This window comes from Trachypithecus francoisi, unplaced genomic scaffold, assembly GCF_009764315.1.
Source record: "Trachypithecus francoisi isolate TF-2019V2 unplaced genomic scaffold, Tfra_2.0 Lachesis_group7, whole genome shotgun sequence".
In the NCBI taxonomy this organism is placed as follows: Eukaryota; Metazoa; Chordata; class Mammalia; order Primates; family Cercopithecidae; genus Trachypithecus; species Trachypithecus francoisi.
This window is the reverse complement of record NW_022681472.1, coordinates 43,272,614-43,286,034: the sequence shown is the minus strand read 5'-3', so window position 1 is coordinate 43,286,034 and position 13,421 is coordinate 43,272,614.

Sequence of the window (13,421 nt, the reverse complement as noted above, 5' to 3'; positions counted from 1 at the left end):
GGGCAGGGAACATAACACACCGGGGCCTGTTGTGGGGTGGGGGGAGGGAGGACGGATAGCATTAGGAGATATACCTAATGTAAATGACGAGTTAATGGGTGCAGCACACCAACATGGCACATATATACATATGTAATATACCTGCACGTTGTGCATATGTACCCTAGAACTTAGTATAAGTTCCCTAGAACTCTAGTATAAAAAAATAAAAATAAAAAATAAAAACAGCAAAAAAATTAACACAAGTAGAATACTTATTTTTCAAACATATTCATATTATTTGATCAACTGCTTGGTTGTATTTTTCTCTAATTTAATTGTTTTCTATAATAAATATTTTTTTTTCAATTTGGCCTCATGATTTTTTAGTATTTTAATAAAATTGCCAAAATGATAAATATATTTGAAATTATTGAATTTTCAGTTGATCCTGTCTTGTAAACTATAACATTTCTAATTGAGAAAATAATTCTTCATAGGTACCTTATCAACTCAACAAATTCTGCCAAATATAACATATCTCAATTGTAGTTTTGTTTTATATTGAACGTATTGAATATTAGATTAAATGTTTTTCTAGGTACTCTTTTTGTCACCATTTTCAGTACTTGTTTTTGACCGGTTTTGAAAAAAATCATTATATATGCTTTCTCTATTTGTGACTCTCTTGAATGTTTTGTCAAAAGTATATGCTGAAAAATTACAGATTTCGTCAATTTTACACATTTTTAGTATAGATGATCAATTTATACATTTAAAAATAGGTGTTGCCCCAAATTTTCTTCCTAAGAATCAAACTATTCCAAAGTGATTATAGAATTTCATGATCGGCCGGGCGCGGTGGCTCAAGCCTGTAATCCCAGCACTTTGGGAGGCCGAGACGGGCGGATCACGAGGTCAGGAGATCAAGACCATCCTGGCTAACATGGTGAAACCCCGTCTCTACTAAAAAATACAAAATAGCCGGGCGAAGCGGCGGGCGCCTGTAGTCCCAGCTACTCGGGAGGCTGAGGCAGGAGAATGGCATAAACCCGGGAGGCGGAGCTTGCAGTGAGCTGAGATCCGGCCACTGCACTCCAGCCTGGGCGACAGAGCGAGACTCTGTCTCAAAAAAAAAAAAAAAAAAAAAAAAAGAATTTCATGATTAATTTATACTATTTCAGAACGTATTCAATTTATGAAATTTCTTGCTTTCTTCTTGATAAATCTGGAATTTTAATATTTTTGAAAAAGTTTTCTAAAAGTCTATTTTCAAATCTGTTTTCAAGAAAGTTTGCTCAAATCTTCAAAAATGGAATGTTTTAAAAGTTTTGCCACCCTCTTCACAGATAGTTTGATTACAAATTTCCAACTTAATTTGAACAAATGCAACTAAAATTTAGAAGACTCATAAAAAATTTAATAATGCATAGGGGACTTTTGACTTATAACATCTCAAAGGCTCAGCTATGTGTGTGTTCTAATTGTTGACAAAACTGCAGAGAGAAAATTCTAGCAGAATACTCTTTCTGATTTTTTTTGTATTCAGTATCAGCTTCATTTTGTAGTTTAGTTCTGTAGTTTAGTTACTGTGAGTATATAGATAAAAAATATGCTCAATTTTGATACCATGGTTTCTATTTATATTGGTGGAATATTACAGATTTTTAACATGTAATTAGGACCTTCATGTACATATCATTTATTAATAATATTCTTTACAAATGAAGCTGAATTTACCAAGTTTTATTTTTATATTATCATTGAAAAATAATTTTATCTTCAATGACAAACTTTGTAACTATTACAGAAACATATTTACAATAATATTAGACGTTTACTTTAAACAAAATGAAATTCTAAAAGGTTTATTTAATTAATTGAATGAAAAAATGCCAATTTTTGGAATTAGATTTTCTATTTGAAACATCTATTGAAAGTATTATAAAATTTGTATCATCTAAATGTTTTTGTTCATTTTTTTGCTAATGAAGCCATCACATTAATAGCAATTGCTTAATAATTTGTGCATGCATAAGTAAATGAGCAAAATTAATTTAAAAAGCTATCATTTGATCTAAATGAAAAGTTCTGCTTCACAGAGTATTATTAAATATGAATTCTTCAGCAGTACTTAAATTCTCACCTTAAAATATAATCCTCTCAAAATATCTTGTCTTCATATGTTCTGTGATGTCACTATGTCCTGCCACTCCAACCCCCTATCTTTTAGTGCATGTTAAGTGTATTAAATGATGACAAAAAATTGAGGCAAATTATGTATCAATTTTCTTCAGAAGTAAAAAGTTTATGTTTGTTAAAAATTAAATACATACTTTTTAGGCTCCTAGTGGCATCAAAAATTAATTCCAAAATAAATGTTAGTGAAAAATGAAATAAATTTTAGATTGTGACCATGGAATACATGACCAACCATCTGCAGCAAGATGTACAGTTTGTGTTGTATACAATCTAAAGCAGGTCTGCTCAGCATTTATTCCTTATAATGTGACACATTTCCCGCTGACACCACAAACAAGACATATGGCAGTTTTGTGCATATCACAGAGTTGGCATGGGCCATAGCACAAGTACACCAAATAGCTAGAAGGGGTAGCAGTATTGAACACTTTTCCACCCCTCCTGAAGACCAGAAGGTTTCAGCTTTTCCTAGCCTTTTCGGTTGCAGAGCACTTTATCAGCCATTCTTGAAAGAGAAGTATTAGTAATGCTAAACCTAGAAAACATCAAGAAAAGAGAGCCCACTTATTTTTTTGCAGGCTTTCCTATTTAACATAGTCTTAAACTGAGAGCTCTGTTACCACGTACACATCTCACAGGTCATTAGACAAGACTCTGGAGGAAACTGGATATAAAAAATGGAAGCCCAACAGGGACATCTGGGAAGTAAATGGTTAATATTTTGGTCTACAATCTGTATTTTCTCTTCAGCAGGGGCAGTCATTCCCAAGAGAGAAAGAGGTTGACCCTGAACCATTTCCCTGTAAACATGGTAATGTAGTCCTACTGGCAAACAAAATAATGTTTTTGGCTGGAAAGTCCTTATCTTTGGAATGCTTTTAGCAGGATGTGTCTTATCTATCTAGAATTGCTTATAGTAAGCAAACCTGGAAACTATTGATTTATGGGATATGACTTCCTGAGAAATGTTACAGAAGATATGTAATTATATAAGGACGAATGGAAGGTGTTTCCTGACCAAAATGGCTCCTTCTGCGTGATACGACTTTACATATCACTTAGAGACTGACTGCATATTTGACCCCAGAGTGCATTCTCCTATATAGCAAGAAAGGACCTGGGAAGTTGCCTTGGAGGGCCTGGACCATTCCTGCTGTGCCACTGATTTGCCATTGCTTGTATCCTTAAAATTGTGAATATCTGTATGCTATATAAAAATTTCAGATTGATGTGAGTCTTATTGGAGAATCTTATTCTTTGTATTATTCATCACAGACCACTCTATTGCAACTAATAATAATAACATAAAATGCCTACTAATTATAAATATTTGAAATGAAAAATATGGAACAAGGGCTAAACTGGATAGAACCTTGGGACAGCAGGCATAAACTAGAACTATCCTTACTTCCAGGTGGAAGAGTGCAGAGTTCTAAGACAGTCTGGTCTTTAGGACAGAAATGTGCCACTGGTAGCCACAGACATTCTAACATGCTGTTGAGTGCCATTGTTCTGAAGGAGGCTTTCCTGTTTCTGGAACAGCAGCTGTCTGCATGGAAAGAACTGGATTGCTTGCTGCTTAGCAATATGTGTTAAGCAAGGGTCTGGTATTGGTCTCTCTTTTCATTCACTTTAAAATGCCTATTGTGACCAATGAGTAGATCTTGTACCCAACTTGGTGATTCTCAACAAGCATTATATTTTACATAAAACAGAAGGGAAAGAAGTAAAATAAAATAGATAAAGCAGAAAAGAAAAAAAAAATCAGGGAACATTTGCCTATGATAACTTTAGGAATCATTTCCTTATAAATATATTTTGGTTATTTGTCAGTGTGTTGTATGTGTGTGTGTGTGTGTGTGTGTGTGTGTGTGTTTGATGGAGACATAAGATATACAAGATGTGTTTCAGACTGGTCAAGGTAAAAAGCAATGGAGTACCATGGCTGTTATTATAACATAATATGCTAGCATCACAAGCAACCTTTGTTGAGTATATTCTTTAATAATTTGGGTCCAATAGTCTTGATTGGTATGGAATCTGATATTATGTAGTATAAATGTTTTAAGCAGGTAGAGACTGAGGGAAGAAATTTGAAAGGTTGATGTCAAACATTGGGATTTGACATTTACATCTGAAATTGAACCTTGAGGATTCAGATTAATTTCTGGCTAACAAAAGAAACAACTTATTTAAAAATAAAAGTCACCATAAAATTAAAGAAAGTTTTTGAATATCAAAATTATACTAAATGACAATTTAGTTGAGTACAAATGAATCATTTACATGTGAAATAAATTTTCCACAGCATATGCTTGGGTGTTTAATTAAAAGGAAAGTACTATATAAAATGCTAATGTGAATTTTGTAGAACGTCAAATATTTGGGGAAAACCAATTTTATATGCTTGGATGATGCAACACACGAAAAGGCTTATCTCTCAATATTCACAGTAGCACAAAGGAAAATAAAAAACATTAAATGGGTATAGTGGGGAAGAAGAGAATGAAGTTATCCATTTAAAGTTTTGACTTTGACCAAAAGTTCCATCCTGTGTAGTCTGTAATTTCTATAAATTCCATTATTATTTCAATTCAACAAAACAAGTTACTGAAACATTGACCCATAATTATGGTCAATATATTAAAATCATAATATGTAATATTTAAGAGAGATTTATTCCATCAGTTCATCAAGAGAAGGCTTTCCCAAAACCAAGAGAGAAAAGAATTTTCAAAGATGGTCATGGAAACCACTCAACCTTCTGCTATTTTGGTATGAAAGCTGAAAGCAGTATGCATATACCATTACTCTAATCAAGCATATTACAATGCTGATATGGAATGCTAATATTTACAGATTATACTCTGTAGCTGGGACTCTTTGAAGTGCTTTATGTAGATTATCCCATTTAATGCATGTTAGTACCTTCTAAGATATTACTAATTATGATTCCCATCATACAGGTAAGTAAACTGGAAAAAATGTAGTTTCCTCTAGGCTACAGAAAATAATTGAATATGTCAGAATGAACTTAAACCTGTATGGATCAGAAACTGCATACTTTTCCTTATACCATGTTGTCTCAGCAACTCTCCCCTACCCCACATCCCCTGTCCCCTGTCTTTTTCTCTTTCTTGTGCCTAAAGTTTTAGATTCAATGCTGTCTTACTCAGAGGGCTTAAACTATCTGTTTCTTTCCCTTAACATGTTGTCCACACAGGGAAGTCACGGTTCTCTACCTCTCCTGTATAATAACAACTGTCAGCATCTAAGTCAATGCTGGAGGCATAGCATTTAAAAGTTGAAGCCTCCCACAGTTGTCTAAAACTACCTTAAATAATATTTTGGTGAACTACTCATTTAATACTTAAATATTTGTTAGTCAAATGGTCAGCTATTCTAATATTTAAATCTTACTACAGCAGATAGCTTACCTCTAACTTTGAACATGCATAAAAAATCTTAGTGTTAAAATAAAATGTCACCTGATGGCTTTATTCAGTTATGAAACAAATACTTATTGTTTACAAAATGCCCATCACTGCTTTAGGTACTGAGGATAAGTCAGTGATCAAAACAAAGATCCCAGAATTTGTGAGATCTTTTACTTTTTACTAAATTAGACTGTAATTAATATATTTACATTCTTTTTGCCTTGTTCATCTTTCAGATGTTAAAAGATATGTTTTAAGTACATCTTTGGTCTTTTTTTTTTCCCCTAAGACAAGTGTTCTCTGTTAGTTAAAGGAATATTTGTGAAATGTATTTTAAAACCTTGCTACAGTGTTTAACACCCTCTGGAAACTAAATATTCCTCAAAGTAGCACAAAAGGGATGTATCAGAATGGCAAAGTAAGATTAATCCAGAAAAATCTGTAATCAAAGTGAACTGTTTGGGTTTCAGATGACTTCTTAGACAAATAAGTCAGCTTTTAAGCATTGATGACTTTGGTGGTTTCTTGGATCCCAAAGAATTCCCTAGCTAGGACATGTTTCTTTTATTAATTTATTTATTTTATTAATATATTCCTGGCTGGGTGGAATTTATTCATAAATTACTTTCCATTCTCCTTATCCTTCTGCCTATAAGTTATATCCCCCAGAATTATTCAACTGTATTAGGTAAAAGTCCTATCAAGTCTTAGTGAATTTCTTCAAATATATTTGTGGGTAGTCTTGATATTTGATGAAAGGGAGTCAATATCTTTGAGGAATACATACACTCAATTGTGTTGGGAACATTTTTCTGCCAATGACTTCATTTTCTTCTGAAGTCACTGCTTATCTAAACTTAACCTGAGCCCTGCAGAGGGCTGTATTGAAATGTGAGAGGTGTAGGTATGCAGCAACTACACAGACTGAAGTCACCTTGAAATGACAACTAGTGAAATAAGTTGGATTTCTGGTCAGAAATACGGAAACACGTTTGATTAAGGGCTTAATGAAAGTCTGAGATCAAAGCATTTTTTAAAAGTATAAAAAGGCATTGTGAAGATTTAATTTTTTCATTTCTTTGCTTTTGGAATTATCAATTCTCCACAAAGACTCTGTGACTAAATTATGTTAATGACAGTTCACTGCTCTTGCTGGGCCCTCAGTGAATACTGACTGCACTGAGGTGGACTTCACTGAAAGTGCTGTCAACCTTTTTTCCCTAATCTTAATAGTAATTCAGAGTTCAGGAAAATGCAGTTAAGTGACACTAAGCTATATTCTAGTAGCTTGCAGTTTCATTGTCAAAAATTCACAAATATCTCAGTGAAATAATTTTGAAAATAAGATAACAGCCACCACCAGCAAATCTGGAAACTGTCAATATTAAATTGAAAAACAAAAACACAAACAAAGAGAAGAGAAAATGGTTGTAAACCTTAGTTACTACTATCATTTCGTCTTCTATGATTTTCTCTCTCTACTTAGTGATTTGGATAAGAATCTTTAAAAAGTAACATGTACTAAAAAATAAAGTGTCCCTTACTGATGAGTCTTTGGTCATTCCCATTAAATTTTGGGGGTCCTTCAATATTTTTGAGATGTATTAGAAAAACATGGTCAATTATGGTATATTTCAAAAAATTTAAAAGTCAACTGTGGCAACTTTATTAAAGTCATCTTTCTGTTAGGAGAGCAAAGTATAAGAAACCATACTTCCCCATTTAATATACAGTAAAGCCATAGTAATTTAATTACGGTGGTTCCCCTTATCTATGGTTTTGCTTTCTTTGGTTTTAGTTACCTGTGGTATAGTACAATAAGATATTTTGAGGCAGAGATGGAGGATATTCATACTCATGTAACTTTTATTACAACATATTGCTATCATTGTTTTATTTTATTTGTTATTAATCTTTTACTGTGCCTTGTTTATAAATTAAATTTTAACATAGGTATGTATGTATGTATAGGAAAAAACAGTATATGTAGGATTTAGTATTATCCATTATTTTAGGCATCCAATTGGGATCTTGGAACACATCCACTGTGGATAAGGGAAGTTGACCGTACATTTTGTACCTTGTTAGAGCTTCGCACTAATTAGACAAAAGGTCATATATGTGACTCTATTCTATATATTATGATTGGTCAATTAGCCTTAAAACAGTTGCTAGATATGTGCCTTTCTTTTTGTTAAAATGTAATTTAATTTAATTTTAAGTTTGGGGATACATGTGCAGGATGTGTAGGTTTGTTACATAAGTAAACATGTGCCATGGTGGTTTGCTACACCTATTAGCCCATCACATAGGAATTAAGCACTGCATGCATTAGCTGTTTATCCTGATGCTCTCCCTCCCCACGACCCACTGACAGGCACCAGTGTGTGTTGTTCCCCTCCCTCTGTCTATGTGTTCTCATTGTTCAGCTCCTGCTTATAAGTGAGAACATGAGGTGTTTGGTTTTCTGTTCCTGTTTTAGTTCACTGAGGATAATGGCTTCCACCTCTATTCACGTCCCTGCAAAGGACAAGATATGTGCTTTTCATAGTATTGGGAGCTGGCAGAGGTGGAAGCCTCAATTAACTCTTTTATTACCACTGGATTCCAAGAAATCATCATAGATATGTGACAAAACTACAAATCACATTTGAATTATTTTCCAATGGCTCTTTAGAAAATTATCACAAACAGAGGCTTAAAACAAACATTTATTTCCTCACAATTTTCATAGTCAGAAGTCTGGGTATAGCTCAGTTGGGTCCTCTGCTCAGGATCCCACAGGCTACACTCAAAATGTGAGCCAGGCTGGGGTTTTCTCCTGGATACTCCACTAGGGAAAAACCTTATTCCAAACTCATTGAGTGGTTGGCAAAATCCATCTTGTGTGTTTCTTGTGATTGCTGGAATAAATTACCATAAACCGGGTATCTTAAAACAACAGAAATGTATTTTCTTACAATTCTGGAGGCTAGAAGTCTGAAACCAAGGTGTCCAAAGGCCCAATTCCTTTTACAGCCATTCATCTGATTAACTCATACTCATTCAGGATTAAGTGAAAATCAACTGAAATGGAGTAATAATGGAGTATTAACCTGAAAAATCCCTTCACCTCTGTCACCTTTTATGGGTTAGGTGCAAGTCACCATTTCTACCCATGCTTAAAAGGAGGAAATTACATAAACCATAAATGTATGGGTGGAGAAAATAGTGATGACCCTAGAGGCTGTCTGTCACAGTATCCCCAAGAAGTCTATATGATTTTTACAGTAAATTTTCTTACAAAGAACCAAATAACTAAACTTTTACTTTTTATATTTCACTTGCCCATCTTACCATCTTTACATATCATAGAATCTCAGCTGAATATTTGAAAGGTGAAATCTACTTCTCTAGCCCCATAAAAGACCTAACATAGTTCTACTTCTCCCATAATGTCAAGTTCAGTTATTCAGCCCTACATGCTAGAGACGCTTTTAGGAATTTCATCTTATGTTTGAACTGACTCCATGACTGGAAGCTCACTGTTGCATAAGGTGCTCCATCATCACTGTAGACAACAAGAGTTGTGTTTACAAGGGTTGCAAATGTAACTAGTTAAAATGAGGTCATACTGGATTAGGATGGGTCCTAAATCCAGTGATTCATGTCCTTATAAGAAGGCCATGTGAAGACACAGAGAGGGGAATGCCATGTGACAACAGAGGCAGAGATCAGAGAGATGCAACTGCAAGCCAATGAACGCCAAAGATTTCTGGCAACTACAAAAACTAGGAAGAGTCAAGGAAGCATTCTTCTCCAGAGCCTTCAGAGGGAGCATGGCTTGCTCACACCTCAGTTTTGAACTTCCAACATCCAGAACAGTAAGAGAATAAATTTCTGCTGCTTTAAGTCATTCAGCTTGCAATAATTTGTTATGGCAGCCCTGGGAGACTAATATACAAGCATACAAACACCTTCTTTATCTTTTACTCAGAAGCATCACAGTACAAGTTTATTCTCTTTTACTTATGACAGCCTATCCAATACCAATATTAATGTTTTAGTCTGGCCTTCCCAAGCGAAAATAAACAGTTCCTTCAAACATTTTTTGATGTCGCACCATTACACCCTGGTTTCTATACCTCAAAGATTTGTAGTTTGTCGACCCCTTATTAAAATATCACATCCAAGACTGAATATACTACAGATGTGGGACTTCTAAGGCAAAGTAAAATATGTCTGATTTTAATCACTGAACAGAAAAAGTATATTATTTCTATCTAACATTATGCTTTTAAACAGCATCTTTACAGCATTAAAACATATTACAATTATAACCTACTAAAATTTCTAAATCTTTGTCCTATACATTTTATCAGTGTCTGACCATATCTAGCATATGCTTGTGCCAGGATTTATTGGACCAATAAATAGATTAACATATGTTCCTGTGAAATTGAACTCAGTTTGAGGCGATACTTTTAGCTACAGTAATCTTTTCTAATTTGGATTTTGAATACCAGTGCATAAGATCTTACATGTAATTTTGTGTTGCTTGAGAATATGATAAGCCTGATATCTATATTTTCATTTATGTTGCTGATAGAAATACCAAACAGGAAAGATAAAGTTGATAAAAACAAAATCATGGCAGAGTTCAGTGGCATATAAATATAGCATTTCCTTTAAGTAAATATCAACAAATTATCAATATTCTTTAGGAAACTATTTTACCAGAGAGGAATCCATAAAATAACATTAATACCAGTCAATATTTTATCATATAATTCACTAGAAGATCATAAACCGTCTAGAATAGCTTGTGTTCAACAGAACTTTAGCAATGCTTATATTATATTAATCTGCCAATACAATAATAATTTAAAAATAAAATCAAGTTATTTTGTCATGACCAATAAGTGGCAGAATTTTAATGTTTTTAATGTTTACAAACCATCTATTTGATATGGTATTACAGATTTTTCTCTCAACAGATTGCTTACAAATTTGTGATTTCTAAAATGAAATGTTCCTCTCTTCTTCAACATTTACTGACAAAATTTTGATTTATCAGCAATTTTCACTGTGCTAACAATAATTAGTAGATTTAGTAAATATAGTCTCACCTGTCCTGGTATTCCAATTTTCTATTTGTGGTGTTTCTGCTAAACTTTTTGGTATAATGACCACTTTCTTTGAAGGAAAAGGCTAAAGCACAAAAGACATTGATTAGATTTTCCTGATGTATTAACTTTACTCTGTTTTCCTGGAGCAAGAATCTCATTTCATCCTTGTTTGTTTTTCTGTAAATAGAGCAGACAGCAGCCTTCTTTCAATGGCTTCAAAAAGACTATATCCTTAAGGATCACTTTTAACACTTGCCTTTGTGGCACTTACATTCACAGTATTTACGTAAATAATCTTCCTGTGTTAATACTTTCTGTTTTCAGGCTGGGTACAGTGGTTTATGCCTGCAATTCCAGCCCTTTGGGAGGCCCAGGCGGGAGGATCACTTGAAGTGCTATTTCACTCTAGCCTGGGCAACAGGGTGAGACCATGTCTCGAAAAAAGGAAGACTTCTATTTTCAGAAGTCTCCTGAGAAATATGAATTTTATATTTTTTGTAACCTGTGTCCCATAAGAAAATTTCCTAAAGTTGTGCAGTGTAGGTTATTAGTGTTTTAAAAGATATTAAATTTATTTTAGGAGAAAATTAAGGCTTCTGCATATAAATATATTTGGGGAAGGTCCACTGTAGCTTTTCTCTTGGTGTCTCACTATATAGTAGCTAATATTTTAAAATTAACAAGGATAACTCCTGCAGCAAAGGAACCCCGTTAACTTCGTGTGAGACAGTGTTTCATAAAATTCCTTGGGCACAAAATATTTTTTCCTCAGAATGCCTCCTAACATCTATTCAAGGGAATATATTTGAGAAAGCATTGAATTAGATTATTAACACTCAGGACTGTGGTATGATCTACTTGATCATATGAGTCAGAATGACGCAGAGATGCTCCGTCTAGATCCACCCTCAAAGAAGAATTTCTGCCCAGCTGTGGAAAATGCAGTCAGCACATTGCTTCCAGCTGACAGTTCTGAGAGTAGCTGTCCCAGAGTTCACAACACCGAGGGGAGCCATCATGTGGCAACTGAGCAACAGGAGATATAAGGATCTGGTCATTTAGGTCCAATGTAGTACAGCTCTGATGAACAGGATTTGCTTCAGAGTTTCCTGCTGGATTGGCCAAGGGTGTTTCAGGCCTTTTTTTTTCTTTGTTTTTTTTTTTGCAATTCAACTTCTTTTTCTGCCTAATCCTACTTCCTGCCCCTTCTTTTCTTAAGGGCTAATCCCACATCTTGCACATCAGACTACATCCCAGCATCTGTTTATTGAGAGCCATAATAGATGGAAAGCAGAAATTTTAAAAAATGCATTAAAGCAATTTTCTTTGGAAAAATATATCTTTGTGAGAGGTGGGAGGAGAAGACAAGCTCAGGGCAGAGGCAGTGTTCGAGTGGCAGCATGGGGAGGTGCACCCCACGTGGATTTGACACGTGGACAGGGAGACCATAACTAGGATTTTTCAAAGCAGAGACAGTAAGGAGAAGGAAAGAAAATAAATGATACCAAGGACAAATATAGTTGCTACATTATTTTGGCTGGCCTAATGATAGGTCTAAACATGCCATGTTTCTCTGGTCTCAGGGCCAAGGACAAAGTTAGCCTTAATTTTAAACAAGACTATAAATTAGGGTCTGGGCCACATTGTCAGTCCATTTCATTATCTTGCCTAATTTCAAACCTCTGCTGAAATTGGCGTCATGGCTAGATGCAGGAAGTGGTGATGCTGATTCAGCAGAAATATTTTTGAACTGAGATTTATATCCAGACAAATGAACCAGCCAATACGAGAGAATATAAAATGGGGTTAAACCAGCTTTTGGGATAAATTGAATGGATTCATTGGGCCACTTAAGCAAGAATGCAACTCCAAAATCTAGCCAAACTGAGCAAGTATTCTGTGAAATTATTTTCAAAATAAACATATACAAAATTATATCTAAAACAGATATAAAATGCTACTTTGGTTAGTACATGTTAAATTAATCACTTAATTTAGTTCTCAGTATATGATGCCCTTGTTTTTTATAATTGCATCCTATTGGCCAATAGAATCTCTCCTTGACCCCTTCACAGAAAGCTCTCTCAAAGAGGCCTGGGTTATTCTGAGATATTCGGGAAGACTACATTTTCAATAAAGCTCTTATTTTAAGAAGAGGGCATGTTTTATTTCCTTTTTGGTGTGGACACATAGACAATGTAATTTGTAAATTCAGAAAATAAATAAATATGACTTACTTTAAAACACTTCTTCCACTTCAAATGTATGTTCTCTGCCATATTGTATTCTCCAAGGATTTCTGTGTTTTTTGAGTATGAGAAATGATTTATGAAGATTTGTGAAAATGTAAGATATCATAATGCGTTGTAATTATTTGCTGTCGTAGTTGAACCTAGGTTCATCTCCAGGAAAGACCCTTTCTTTCTTTTGATAGTGGAGTTTGAAAGCTTTGATTGTTGTTCTAGGAAATATTTTGAGGCCAACACTTCCTGGGGAGATGGTAAAACCCCAGGAACCTACATGGGCTTCTCAGAGAATTATTTGGAGAAGAAAAATGTTATTCTATCTATGAGGATGGATGAGGTATTCTGTTGGCATGATATCAACATAGAATGAAGAAGAAATTAATATGTTACTACTGTCTTCAAGATTCTCTTCTGGGTGTGTTACATGTGTTGATTCAGTACACTTGTCA